This window comes from Sminthopsis crassicaudata, chromosome 3 (genome assembly GCF_048593235.1).
Source record: "Sminthopsis crassicaudata isolate SCR6 chromosome 3, ASM4859323v1, whole genome shotgun sequence".
NCBI lineage: Eukaryota > Metazoa > Chordata > Mammalia > Dasyuromorphia > Dasyuridae > Sminthopsis > Sminthopsis crassicaudata.
The window spans coordinates 207,198,309-207,212,404 of NC_133619.1; the positions used below are offsets into that span (position 1 = coordinate 207,198,309).

Consider the following 14,096-nt stretch of genomic DNA (forward strand, 5'->3'; position numbering starts at 1 on the left):
CCAGATTTGAACTCAGGTCCTCCTGAATTTAAGGCTGCTGCTCTATCCACTTTGCCATCTAGCTGTCCCTCCAGCTTTTTTTATTAAATGGTGTTCCCTCACCATTTTCGTACCACACATTTTCAATAGGTATTACCTAACAAGCAATACTATTAATAATAATATCACGCAAAATAAGAGATTCTCCCAATGTAAATTAGACACATTGGGAAATATATTGGAATGGTGCATGGGACATATATTATGTCATGGTTTCCTGATTCTTAGAATAACTACTTATGAACCCTGCTTATGTCACTGAATTACTACATTACTGATCATTAGGTCAGGTCTTCTACTTTACCTTCTTTGTCTATTAATGTAAATAAACCTTTACATCTCAGAAAATTATGATGTGTCATAATTTAGAAAAAGTAATTGTTTTCATTCTTTCCCTATCCTTTCCCAAGAAGTTTGGTAATGTTAGATAATAAGATTAAGAAAATCTGATTCTGTCATTTCCTCTGCAAACATTTTTGCTTCTGTACCAATCAATAAATATTTATTAAATACCTATTATGTGTTAGGCACTAAGCTAGATCTGCAACTTTTCTCTTCAGAAATAATGATGGAATACTTCTGGAAATTATACAATTTAGTATAATTGTTTGGTGAATGACATGAAATTTTCCAGTTGCTTTTAGTTAAAAAGGTCACTAAAGAATATATTATTCACTAAACCATCCAACTAAGCTCTTTCCCTGGAAAAAGAAGCTATAAGTTGTTTCCAGAGTGTTTCCAAATAATAATTTCTTTTTTTTTTTTCCTCCATATAACAGAATATTATTGTCCTTCTAGTAAACTGGTTACTTTTTAGCTTTTATTCCACTTCATTGACAGGAAATTTAATAAGATCAGGATCTTCTCATTGTTCAGAGCAATCATGTAATAACTCATGCTTTATCTTTTAACTAGGTGGGAAATGTCAGTGGCTAGAGCTGGACATTGTCACCTCCAGATGAATCATCTGGAATATTATCTAGTAAACAATAAATGTCCTTTCTTATCAATTATACAGAACAATACATTCAGCCTGTCTTTTAGTGAGCATATAGATATCTCTGTTATTTGGACAGTGGCAGTTGTCTCCATTGAGAAGTACCTTTATAAAAAACAAACAAACAAACAAACAAAAACCCCCCAAAACTTCAGCACAAGAATGTTCATAAGGCAGAATGACAGAATGTTAGATAACTTGTGCTTTTTTTTTTTTAATAAAAACATGAAGAGGAGTTGAAATATTAAAAAAAAATTCTTGAAACCATTGTATTGTATAGTTTAGAAAACCTATAAAGGGGACAAATATTCTAAAGTAAAATGATCAATAAATATACAAACTATTCTTATCAGAGGCAATTCAGACACAGTATGAACAAGCAGAGCTTACTTAGCCAGGAAGTTCTTAACTTAATGGGTATCTGCAGTTAAAGTAGTACCATTTTTGACACTAAAAGGTTTTTAAATATATTGTCAATAAGCTTCTAAAACTGTCATGAATAAAAGGGAAAGTTTCCATTCTTATATGTTTTCTGTAGCTCATTGTTATTCATATAAGTATAAATTCTAAAAGAAACTTTAAAATGCTAAAAAAAAAAAGACAAGTTTACCTGTATTCAGAGGCAGAATATCTCTAAATGTCTAGCTATTAGTTCTTTAAAATAACCTTTTAAATTAAAACAAAGCAGAAAGTAACCCCACTATAATTGTATACATCATAGTATATACATGATATATAACAGAAAACATTTTGAGAGTACTAGATATAAATTCCTTGGTGACACAGTGCTGGTATTTAAAAACCTGCTGTGACAATCAGCACTCAGGGCTTAGGATATATTTGAAATATATTTGATTTGAATATAAAGTTCTCTTTAGTAAAGCCATTTTCATGTTCTAGTAGACAGTCTACAGTAAAGTCTTTATTATCTATTTTCAGTACATTTTGTAAATGATCAATCTGTTGAAGAGTTCATAAGTCCTCATTCATGAAATAGTCAAGAAGATCATTCAGTTTTAGCATCATATCCTTTTTGCTGTAACTCAGTTTTTTTTTTTTTTTTTTTTTTTTTGTTTATATCTGTTTTTCTTTTTGTGGCGTGTGGATATCTGGAAAAAGCAGTGTGACAGAGGGAGAACATGCTGAGAAGGAAAAGGAGGCTGCAGAACTCAGGGAAGGAGCCCCATATGAAACTATAGAATTATATACAATTATACCATTATACAATTATACAGCCTTTATCCTCCTCCATACCATGACATTTAATCATTTCTCATATCATGACCTAGATTCTGCACACTAATCACCAAAAACCCCTTAATGCACAGGTTCCCACTCTGGCCAGAATCTTATTATTTATAAAAGATGATTAAGTACTAAAAACAAAACAAAACAAAAATACTTGTTTTATGTAGACAAGCAAAAAAAGAAAACAATACTTCTTTTAAACTTGCTAGTAATAGGTACTTTATTTAAGCACAATGTGAATTCAAATTTAGGAAAGCAGATTTCAAGAAATTCTGAGAAATTATAGTTATGCTACCATCTACAGAGACTCTAGAAAGAATGTAACAGTGCAGGGTGATCTTCAAATGAATTTTAATTTTAAGAAGGCACTAGAAAATATGAAAGGAAAAGCATGTAATCTGGGACAAACACAAAAGGAATTTTTGACTTGAAAGGCCATGATTAAGTCAGGAAGGCTTTATAAAGCCCAAACCAAATTGAAGCTTCTGAAAAATAATAAGAAAAACAGAAAAGGATTTCTTTTGTTAGTTGGCAAAAAAAAAAATCAAAAAGAAGCTCAACTTCAAATCTTACTTTGTTTCTGGCTTTTCTATCCAACAGAATGAAAGACAAAATAGAAAAGATAAAACAAACAAGAATTAAACACCCAAATATATAAGAAAGCATTTCTTCTAAGAGCTTGGCTTCTCATGATTGAATCCTGCCAGTTCTCACAGATGGTATTAACCCATACCTGCCAATTATTCTTCTTATTGCTTTGAAATAAATCTAGACCCTAATCAGGGGACTGGTAAGATTCCCTGGAGTCATGATTTAGGTGCCTCATTGTTAGCCCAACTTTATTGCTGGTTCCACTCTGACCTTGTGTAATAATACTAGTACTAGTACTTACATACTAGCCTAAGGAAAGGCAAGAGTCTAATGAGCTCTTTAGTGCTATCTATGTTTCTACATCTGTTCATAGGTTCCTGTGAGTATCTTAACCGTTTCCTACTGAAGTGAAATAAAATCTTGTCCAATATCATATATCTATGTTGTATAGGGAGTACCTTTGCTGGAGTTTATGATTCTTTTAGTGACATTTGAAGAAACCTAGACAAATATCTTGGATCCAAAGTCCAATCAAATCCAAGTCTTATTTTGGAGTGGAAACCTAGAGAAGTATCTCGGGTTCATGGTCAAGCCAAATCCAAGCCTCATTTTGGAGTACTCATTTTCCTTGAGTATTCCAGATCAAGATAACGAAGCAAAAAGAGTGGGATCAATCAGTCATTTAGATTGGATGTGGTTCCTATGAACCTATGGCATATGAACCCATGGTTTCAAATCTGGCCTCAGAGTCTTGCTAGCTATGTAAGCCTGGATAAGTCACCTAACTTCTCTGAATTTCAGTTTCCTCATGTGTAAAATGGAGATAATAAAAGTACCTATCTCATAAGGTTGTTGTAAAGATCAAATGAGATAATATTTGAAAAGTGCTTAGTATGTTTCCTGGTACATTGTAGTGCATAATAAATTAACCCATGGTTCATATGAACCTGATGGGGGTGATAGTCTCTTTAAGATTCCTTTCCTGATTTCCAACTTCCTTTGGGACTGACCTTTGATTTACAAGATCTGGTCAAAACCACCCTTTTGTGTTCTATAGGGAGAGATCAGTATCTGAGCCAGTTTGGGCTTGTACCCAGCCCCCACCGGATCTGAGCTGGCTTGGATTTTCTCAACCCCCAACTATCTGCTTAGGTTTCCCCAAAACAGTTTCTTCTTTACCTGAAAAACCCGCCAAGAATTTGGCACTGTTCTAGGCTTCTTTCAGCAAATAAAAGAGCCAAGGTGAAATCATCCCTTGGCGGAAAATTGAAAGATGCCAGCACCATGCTTTGCATCAGAGACTCTCTGTCCTGACACTTATGGTGTATTTCCTCCTCTATGTAATTCCTTTTACTAACCAGACTTAAACCTTGCTTCCAAACCCTTCAATAAACCTCTTTTTATCAATCTAGGTTTTTGGGCTTGTAAATTCATTTACAGGGGACTCTCTCCACCACTAGACCTTATTAACTTTTTATCCTTGCGCCGAATCAAAGGGGATGCAGGGGAGCTCCGTGTGACTCCCTGTACCCCGTGTAACTCCCTGTACCCCAATCCTGCCACTAGACCTCAAATCCTAATTTTAATGAGGTACAAACCTCATCATTAGATATTTACCTCATCAAACCCATGTGGGGCTTTGGGGCTTTTTTAGAATTTTAAGTTTTAAAAACAATATATTTACATGTATCATCTTACTAGATTGTCACAACCTTGCTAGGCAGGCACTATAGGTAGCAGATAAATATTACAGTAAGTAGAATATTGAACCTAGTGGTCAAGAAGGTCTTCTTAGTTAAAATCTGACCTTGATCACTTCTTAGCTGTATGAATCAAGGATAGTCATTTAATCCTTATCTACTTCATTTTCCTTATTTGAAAAAATGGAAATAATAATAGTATCTTATCTCATTGGATTGCTGTGAAGAAAACAAATGAAAATATTTGTAAATCACTTGAAGGCAGCTAGGTGGTACAATGGGTAAGTATTAGACTTGGAGTTGGGAAGACTTAAAATGTAAATACTATGTCAAAGAGTTAGCTGTGAAGCACAGTATATAGAGCACTGAGTTTGGAATAATAAAATCCAAGTTTCAAATCTGGCCTCAGACTCTTGCTAGCTATGTGAGCCTGGATAAGTTACCTAACATCTCTGAATTTCAGTTTCTTCATGTGAAGATAGAGATAATAAAAATACCTATCTCATTTGAATACTGAATAGATTAGCTAGCTGAAAGGGATCCCATCTCTCCCCACCCACCTTGAAAGGAACTTCCTTTGCATTTTAACACTTCTGCCCTCAGACAAAAGGGAACTAGCAAAACACACCCAGCAGGCTAGTCACTTTAAAAGCTAAAAATTCAATTTGATGAGACCTGGGAACTCCTCAACTTTTTTTTAGGGGTCCAAGGCCAAAACTGCTGCTAACCCCAGTTGATTTCCCTTTAACTCTGTAACCTGAGACTTCTCTTCTCAGGATAATTTTTGCCTCCAGATACTCAGAAGCAGAGTTGCCCTTTTAATACAAATCTCTTCCAGACTTAAGCCTTAGAAGCCTTAGAAGGCTTAGAGTTTGGCCCTTTTATAATAGGGGGTTTTGGACAAGCTGAAAGGGTTCATGGGTGGAGTCCCTTCCCTGAGGCAGAGTCCAGGGAGGTATTAAGAGTTTTGGGGTTTCCTCATTATTTTGACAACATCCACACAGCTAGTTAATCCCAAAGATAGAATTTGAACTCATGCTAAGAGCTTAAACTGCATTCTTTTCTTGACTAGATATCAAGGCCTCCTGCCTACCCTGACTTCTGAATCCACACCCTTTAATCCCAATCCTAGGAGGAATTAGCTTTCCTAGAAATTAAGGGTGAAAGGGCTAGGCTACAAATAATCAATTCACTATCATCATTACTAATGATTGATCAACTATCATTAATGGACAGGTAATAACAAGGACTCCAAGAACAGTAGCACCCCACACCTGCCTTAGGTTATTGGTCTTGATTCAGACCCACTTCTCAAAGCTATCATTTAGGAAAACAATCCTTTTGTAGAAGGGGCTGTCCATCCTCACCAACTGCCAGACAGCCATTTGAGACAGGCAAGCTAATCTAGCTGAAGCAGCAAAGGCATTCAGAAAGAGAAATGTGAAAGCTTGCAATCACCTCAACCATGATTCCCAGCTACTGACCACCTGCTATTAAGGAGCAGGTGCTACAGCTTCTGTCTTGTCAATATTCATATCTAATGAAGAGACAGAAAAAAGTTCTTGATAACAAAATCCTTGGCACTGTCAAATGGTTCAATATTAGAAACAGATAAGGTTTTATCAATAAATACAGTATTAAAAAGAGATATATCAACCAGCTATTAAATTTTTTTGGTCCCAAATACGATCTTTCAACTTGATTTTCTAATTAGTTGAATCCTCTTCTATGTTTTATCTCTCCCTTGAGATCAGGGACTGTCTTGCTTTTCTATTTGTAACCCCAACACATAACATGGTGCTTTGTACATATTATGTGTTAATTAAACACTTTAAAATCATTTATTAATTTATTTTCTGCCCTTAGTTATAATATTCTTCCTTCTCTTCTACCAGCATCCTCCTACCCAGTTGAACACATTTTCAAGAAAGGCAGTATAGTATAAGGAGAAGATCATTGTTAGAGTTATTATAAATTATGGAACCTAAGGCACATTTAATTGTGGACATTTAAATGGACAGACACAAGATAGACAGCTCTGACCAGATTATTAAATTTAAAGCATCATTTATTAGCTAGCCAGCGACTGACCCCACTAGACAGGCTAGTAGAGATTAACCCCCGAATCTTTAGTGAGGTACACTTTTAAGCCCATTTGCCACATCCAGGTACAGCCTTGTGATTACAAATTTTGGGAATCGCTGACACAGTTTTTTTCAATGGGGAAGTGTCTGGACGAGAGTGAGCATACAATGGAACCTTTTTGCAATGTATACACTTACTTCTCAGAAAGTCTAGGGTCTCATGAACCGGGGGATGGGGCCCAGTCTGAACATAACACTTCCTTAACTTAGTTTAAGCAACATTTTCCTATAAGCCTGAGGCCCCTTGACTCAGGGGTGAGGGGGCCAATCTTTTGTCCATTTCAGTGGGGTGGGCTTGGGTGTGGTGGAAGAACATGTCCTAGTCTGTTGAAATCATACCAGGAGAAGGGATGCTTTTAACATGGTCAATAACTCCTAGCTCTCCAATCCCTGGGTGGAGGCAGGGGAAAATGATAAGTAAGGGTAACAACAGAAGAAGTTAGGCTCTATGAGATAGATGGGTAGATTAACATTGGTTCTTTAAGGAGTTCCCACAAGCCCATTCTCTGGGAGGATAGAAGGAGCCAACATTGAGTGGGGCCAGTCAGTCTGGAAGGAATCTGATGTGAGTCAAGGGGAGAACTTCGGGGAAGCTCGAGGAGATTCACAGCTAGGATTCAGTGGATTTGCAAGTCCAGCAGATCCACAAGTCTAAAGGAAAAGCCTGCTCATGGACTTCCAGGAGATTCACATCTAGGATTGAATTCTGGGAAACCCACAATCCCACTCTTGGAGGCAGAGTCTGAATTCATTCCCACATCTACTTTCCTGCTGGCTGGAGGCTTTGGATTCAGAGGGAGCAAGAGACTGAAGCTGACTGAAGACATTCTGACAGGAAAAGATTCAAGACTTTGAAGGACACAATATAGGAACTGGACTTTAACTCCTGGCTGCATTTTGGGGATTACTGGTACTGGAACTAAAACTAAGGCTGCCTCTCCAGAAGCTCCCCAAGAAACCTGCCACCCAGAGAATGATTGACAATTTAGAGAAACAGAACATTGAATCTGTATAACTCATGGAGGTTGTCTCCCTGACACAAAACCAGAGTAGCAACCTCATTGTATCTCAGCATCAGGCTGGAACCTAGGCTCCTAGTTCTAGCGTTTGCTAGCTATGTGATTTGGGGCATATCACTTAACATTTCTGTCTCAACTTCATCAGCTCTTAATTGCAGACAAGAAGATTTTCCCTGAATATTTCACAAGACTGTTGTGAGAACTAAATATTATAATGCACATTAAAGTACTTTGTAAAGTATAAAGCTTTTTTTTTTTTGACTATACTTGTATACAATGATTATTCCTTATAGCTCACATTTCCTTGGGATTTTTGTGCAGATTATGTAGACTTGATATGTAACTATTCTTTCTTCAAGTCTGTAAGACTTCCTATCCTGTACAATTATGTTTCTTTTGATAAATGTCTCAGGGATTGCTGAATGAGAAAATGTCATACTAGAACTCTACCACTGACTCATACCTGGGTTTCTTTGTTTTTGGTTTTGGCTTTTTTCATTTCTTTTTTTTTTTTTTTTTCTTTTTCTCCCCTCTTCTTCCTTGCAAGACATGCTTCAAACAGCTGGACTGGAAGTTAAGTGGTCATGTCTTTTATGAAATCACACTTAATCTCTCTCAGATAAAAGTGCTCTTTCTTTCCTAAATGTCTTTTCCTAGAATGTTTGGTCTTGAATTCTTCTTTTTCCTGACACTTTCTACTTTGCTTCATATTTATTCTCTACATACAGGTCATATCCCATCATGAGAATGTAGAGACTGTGAGAGATAAAAAAAAAATATTTTTAATCTTCTTACCCCATAGTACCCAGCACATTGCCTTGTAATAATAGAGAATTGTCAAATTTCAGAGTTATAAAGAATCTTCAAAGAATTGAAGGATTTATCTAGTCTAATCTTTATCTGATTGGATTGAGCATCAAAATTGTAGTCAAAAAGACCTGGCTTCAAATCCTACTTGAGACTTTTATTGATGTAGTACAGCTTACAACCTTTTCTAGTTCTCAGTTTTCTTAGTTTTTTTGGGGGGGAAGAGGAAAGGGAACAAGGCAATCGGGGTTAAGTGACTTAACCCCACAGCTAGTAAATGGTAAGTGTCAGAGGCTGGATTTGAACTCAGATCTGTGCCATTTAGCTATCCCCACAATTTCCTCATTTGTAATTTGAAGGAATTGAACTGGATGATCTTATGGTCCTTTCCAGTTCTAACTGCATACATTTCATTAAGTTTGCCTTTGCCTGAAGATTTTCAGTGAAAGGAAATTTCTTTCTCCTAGTCACCAATCTTTTGCCTTCATTCCTTCATGCATACTGAAGCTGGAGAAAATCAAGAAACTGTGATAATTAAGTTCATCATAAATTCATGTTTCAAAGTAATAATTTTGTATCTCCCTAATCATTTCACTAAACATATTGACTCTTCTAAACTTTTTTCTCTCTCCTCAAACTTCTTTCAACTCCTCTTCCCCTTACTCTCAGCTGAAAACCCTGTATTATATTTTACTGAAGACAAAATGAGGCCATTTTCTGAGGCCTCCAACTTCTCTCCTCTTCCTCATTTCACACTACTAGATCCCTTCTACCACTATCTCTTCCTTCATGTTTATCTCACATAGTAAGGTGACCCTTCTCCTTACTAAGGCAAACTTTATTACATGAACAGTGATCCTATTCTATCGGTCTTTTCCAGGTGGCCTTCTCTATCTTACTCTCAGTTATCTTTAATCTCTTTCTACTGGACTTTCCTACTGATTTTAAACATATTCATGCCTTTCTATGCTCAAAAGCCTTGAACCATCCATGATCATATTTCCTTGTCTTTTTATGACTAAATTCCTTCAGAAGGTCATCCACAATAAGTGCCTCTACTTCCTTTCCTCTTATTCTCTTAACTCTTCATAGGCTAGCTTTTGACTACATTCAACTGAACTCATTCCTTTAAAGTTACTATCTCATAACTGCCAGATCTGATGGTGTTTTCTCAATCCTCATCCATCTTGACTTTGACTTTGTTGATCACATTCTTCTCCTTGATAATCTCTTCTCTTCAGATTTTAATGATACTGTTTATTCTGATTATTCTTCTTAGTTATCACTCTTTCTCTGTCTCCTTCACTAAATCTTCATTTAAATCCTATCCCCTAAGGTTATAAGCTGTGTCTCTTCTCTTCTCATCTTTTAGCATTTCACTTGGTGATTTCATCAACTCTCAAGGTTTCATTACCATCTATATGCTGATAATTCTCAAACTTACTTATTCGGTCCTAATCTGCCTTGAAATCTTCAGACCTATATAGCCAACTTATAGCTTATTAGATATCTCAAACTGAATTTCTTGTCATCATCTTAAACTTAACATATTCAAAATTAAACTCATTATCTTTCCCTCCAAAGCTTCCTTTGTTCTAAACATCCTTTTTTACTATTAAAAGATTGACTAAACTCCTAGTCATCCAAATTCTCAACCCCATAGTCAATCATTGCCAAGTCTCCGGAATTCACCCCCTTCTCTCGTCTGACATTATTACCATACTGGTATGTTGTGCCACAGTTCTCTTTTAATGTCCTAACCCAGTTTCTCTATTTGTCTTATTCAGTTACTCTGCCTCAAGTTATAACCATTCCCTCTTAATGTTAGGATAAAGGTTTTATATCTGAGACCTTAGGTTATATACTTATTCCCTCCTAATGTTTGATGGGATAAAGGTCTTTATCCACTTTAGACATCATTAGACTATCAAGAGCCTCTCCAGTACCTCCCATTATGTCACCCTAGGTGCCTCCCCCCATTAGGTCATCCCCAACCAGGTATCTCCTCATTATGTCATTGTTCTTGTTACCTTATAAAAGAATCATGTATCTGATACTCAGGACTGGATTCTTTGAGAGGATAGTCTTGTTCAGCCCTGGGACCAACCATGGATCCATTTGGTCCCAGTAAATCTCTCTTTGCAGGAGCCCTTCCCCTCAGAACATGGTATCCTTCCGGCTATGTAAGGGTTCCTGCCCGCCCAGCTACCACCTTTGGCCCTGGCATCTTTCTACCTTTAACTTTACTTCCAAATTTCTACAATAAACCTTTTATTAATCTAGGTTTTGGGGTCTGTAAATTCATTTTACATGAATGCACCTCATGGGACTATCTTGCTATCTTTGCGTCAACCAACGGGGTTCCCCCTTTCTCATCATTTGGTGGCCGCGTATGGGGACCCAGAAAATTGTTTCCCGAAAACTAACCTTAACCTTTTCAGGTCTCTCAGAACCAATCTGGGTTCTCAGCTGCTCACACAGTATTCTTCCTAAGAAATCTGTTTTCCTACCAGGGAATCTGGAACTCTGGATAAGATAAAAAACTTTTTTTTTTTCTTTCCCTGTCTTTCAATGGACATCCAAGCCACTTTATGCTTGGGTCATTCCTAGAGCTCTACCTTTCTTAGGCACAATTCTTTACGAATTGCTGTGGATTGACAAAAGGCCTCCTTTTGTTTTACTCTGTCTCTAGAGATAAGAGAGAGGCTGCAAGAATTTGGAAAACTAAAAGCTTTTACCTGTCTAGACACACCTCTGCCTCTAAAATCCTTCCTTAGCAGATACTAGGTTTGGAGAATGCTTCCAGAGAAAAAAGAACTTCTTTTGCATCTCAAGGCATTTCTAATCTTTTTTTCTTTCCCCAGAAAGCTGGCCCTCAGGAGGAAGTGTCTCTCTTTCACCCTCCCCCCACCACATGGCCGTTCTGAGGACCTCACACCTCTCAGGAATCCCAGACCGCCACTCCCTTTTGATCTGTTCTTGGGGAGAAATCTGTGTTTGAGCCCCTCTCTCACCCAACTGTCATGGTCCAGCTGTAGCCACTGAGGAAAAGGTCACTGAATTTCGCAGAGATATATTGTAACTATATCCTGCTGAGCGTTTTGAACTCCAGACAGCGTCAGTCAAGTCCCAGGAAATTGAGCTGTCCACCTCGCCAATAGAGGTGCGTGTTTATGTTACCTCATGAACAGTAAATCAGGAATACTGAAATAGAGGCAAGAGCAATCAGACTATTGGAGTAGTAGGTCTAGAGAGATGAAATAATAAGTGGAGACAACATCTTGATAAGACATTCCAATAGCTTAGGATGGGAGAGACATTCAGCTATTCTAAGCCTAATACTTTTATCAGATCTAATGATAAGGAGGCCTGGAAGGTTTTTCAGAAGGAGAACTGAGGCATGGCTGAGTCAGGATAATCAGGGAAATTGAGTTAGGACAAAAGTAAACAAACCAGACTAAAACTAGAAAATGCAAGGACTTGTGGCAAGGACCAGTTTCTCCCCGATAACCCCAGAATTATTAGCATCAAACAGCACTCCTCATTCAGGGAGACACACAAGCCTCCCTGCTCGAATCTCTGCAGTTGGGGGGCATCTCAGCCAGAGATGGACAGTCTTTACATCTGTGGTCATTTGTGCATTAACTCAGCCTCTGCTGTGTAGCAGTGCTCAAGCAGTACTGCTGCCCTAAGAGGGCATCCCATGTCTGTCAGGGGCTGCAAGAGGGAAAAAAATGAAGTTGAGGACTCCATTCTCTCCCTCTCTCTGGGACAGGACAGATTTCTGAGCAAATTATGCAGTTAGACTAAGACAGGCCACCCCAAACCATTAGAGTCCTGATATCGAAATGCTGAAATAATAATTAAGGAACTGGGGTAGAAGGAGTGGAGAAACAGATCAAAGATACTGCCAGTCCTTGGACAGGTGTCTGATTTTTGGTTGTTTCTACTGCTGTTTCAGGAAATTTACTACTCTGTTATGTATGATCTGATAATTTCTATAAACAGGGGAGGAAGGAAAACTAAGATTTCAGGTGGTCAGGAAATTGGGAAAAACTGATGTATTATTTCATTAAGTTCAGGCTGAATTGGAAACTATTTTACTCTTTGCTTAAAATTTACTAGACTATGATTTGCTGGGTTATGTTCTAACTTTGAAATCCCTTATTCCGTCTTTGGGATTATTCTTTAGAAATAGATATCAAGGCCTCTTGCCTCCCTGACTTCTGAGTCCACACCCTTAATCCCAAACCCAGGAGAAATTAGCTTTCCTGGAAATTAAGAGTGAAAGAGCTAGGCTACAAATAATCTTTTCTCTCAGCATTTTCTCCTATTTCTCTTTGATAGTTAGATGGACCATCAGACAAGCAGCCCACAGAAGGGACCTGATGCATTTCTTGCTAAAGGCCCCATCTCCTGAATGTCACCATCTCCACCCTGGATGACACCCCACTTTTAATCTGTTCCTGAGATCTGTTTTCTCTAGGCTTCAAACTTTGGATTCTCAGCTGGCCTTTCAGCCTGGAGAACATTGACTGGACAACTGACTGGGGACAACTGACTGGGACACCCCCTAGATGCCCTGTTGCCATCCCCCACACTTCATGCCTCACCTCCTGGCATGAAACCCCAAATCTCTATGACCCTTGTCAGCTTGAAGCAGTTAAGAGGAGATTGACGTCCCTTTTCCCACATGCATCTGTAGGTGACGGTTTGAGGGGGGAATAAGATGAGGGGAGCCCGCTACTCTGAAGATCTTTGGAGAAAATCTTCAACCTTGCCTTAAATGAAGGACACTGCCCCAATTTTTTTTTTCTTAAATGAATTTAAGTCTTAACTGTTTAAGGGGGGAAATGATGGGGGTTGAGGTCCATTTAAGATTTCCTTTCTGATTTCCCAACCCCCATGGCTGACCTTTGATTCACAAATCCTGGTCAAAAAGCACCCTTTTGAATATTTGGGGCCAATCCCCACCGATCTGAGCTGGCTTGGTTTTTCATCCCCCACTATCTGCTCAGGTTTCCCTAACTCCCCACAGTTTCTTCCTTATCTGAAAAGCCTGCCAAGAACTTGGGGCACCGCCCACAAGCCCCTTTTAGGCATAAAAGAGCCAAGCTGGAGCTCTCTTTTTGCAGGAGTCCTTCCCCCCAAAACATGGTATCCTTCCGGCCATGTAAGGGTTCCTGCCCGCCTAGTGACTACCTTTGGCCCTGGCATCTTTCTACCTTCAACTTTACTTCCAAATTTCTACAACAAACCTTTTATCAATCCAGGTTTTCAAGCCTGTAAATTCATTTACAGGGGACCCTGTGCCTCATGGGACTATCTTACTGTCTTTGCACCGACCACAACTAATATAATGGAAAGAGTTTCAGACTAGGAGTCATGAGCCCTGAGTTCAAATCTTGCCTCTTCTACTAACTTGTATATGGCTTTGAGCATATTTTATGTTTCATCAATTTTAAAATGGAAGGTTGGACTACATAATCTTCAAGGTCTCATACTTATAAACCTATTGTACTATGTACAATCTCTCTTTGATGCTGACAGT

General features: G+C 38.1%; 1 protein-coding gene across 1 annotated transcript in view; it reads right to left on the minus strand.

The window, feature by feature from the left end:
- Positions 1-14,096, minus strand: part of EPHA6 (EPH receptor A6) — a 1,095,310-nt gene that overhangs the window by 21,623 nt on the left and 1,059,591 nt on the right. The gene's annotated exons all lie outside the window — the stretch shown is intronic.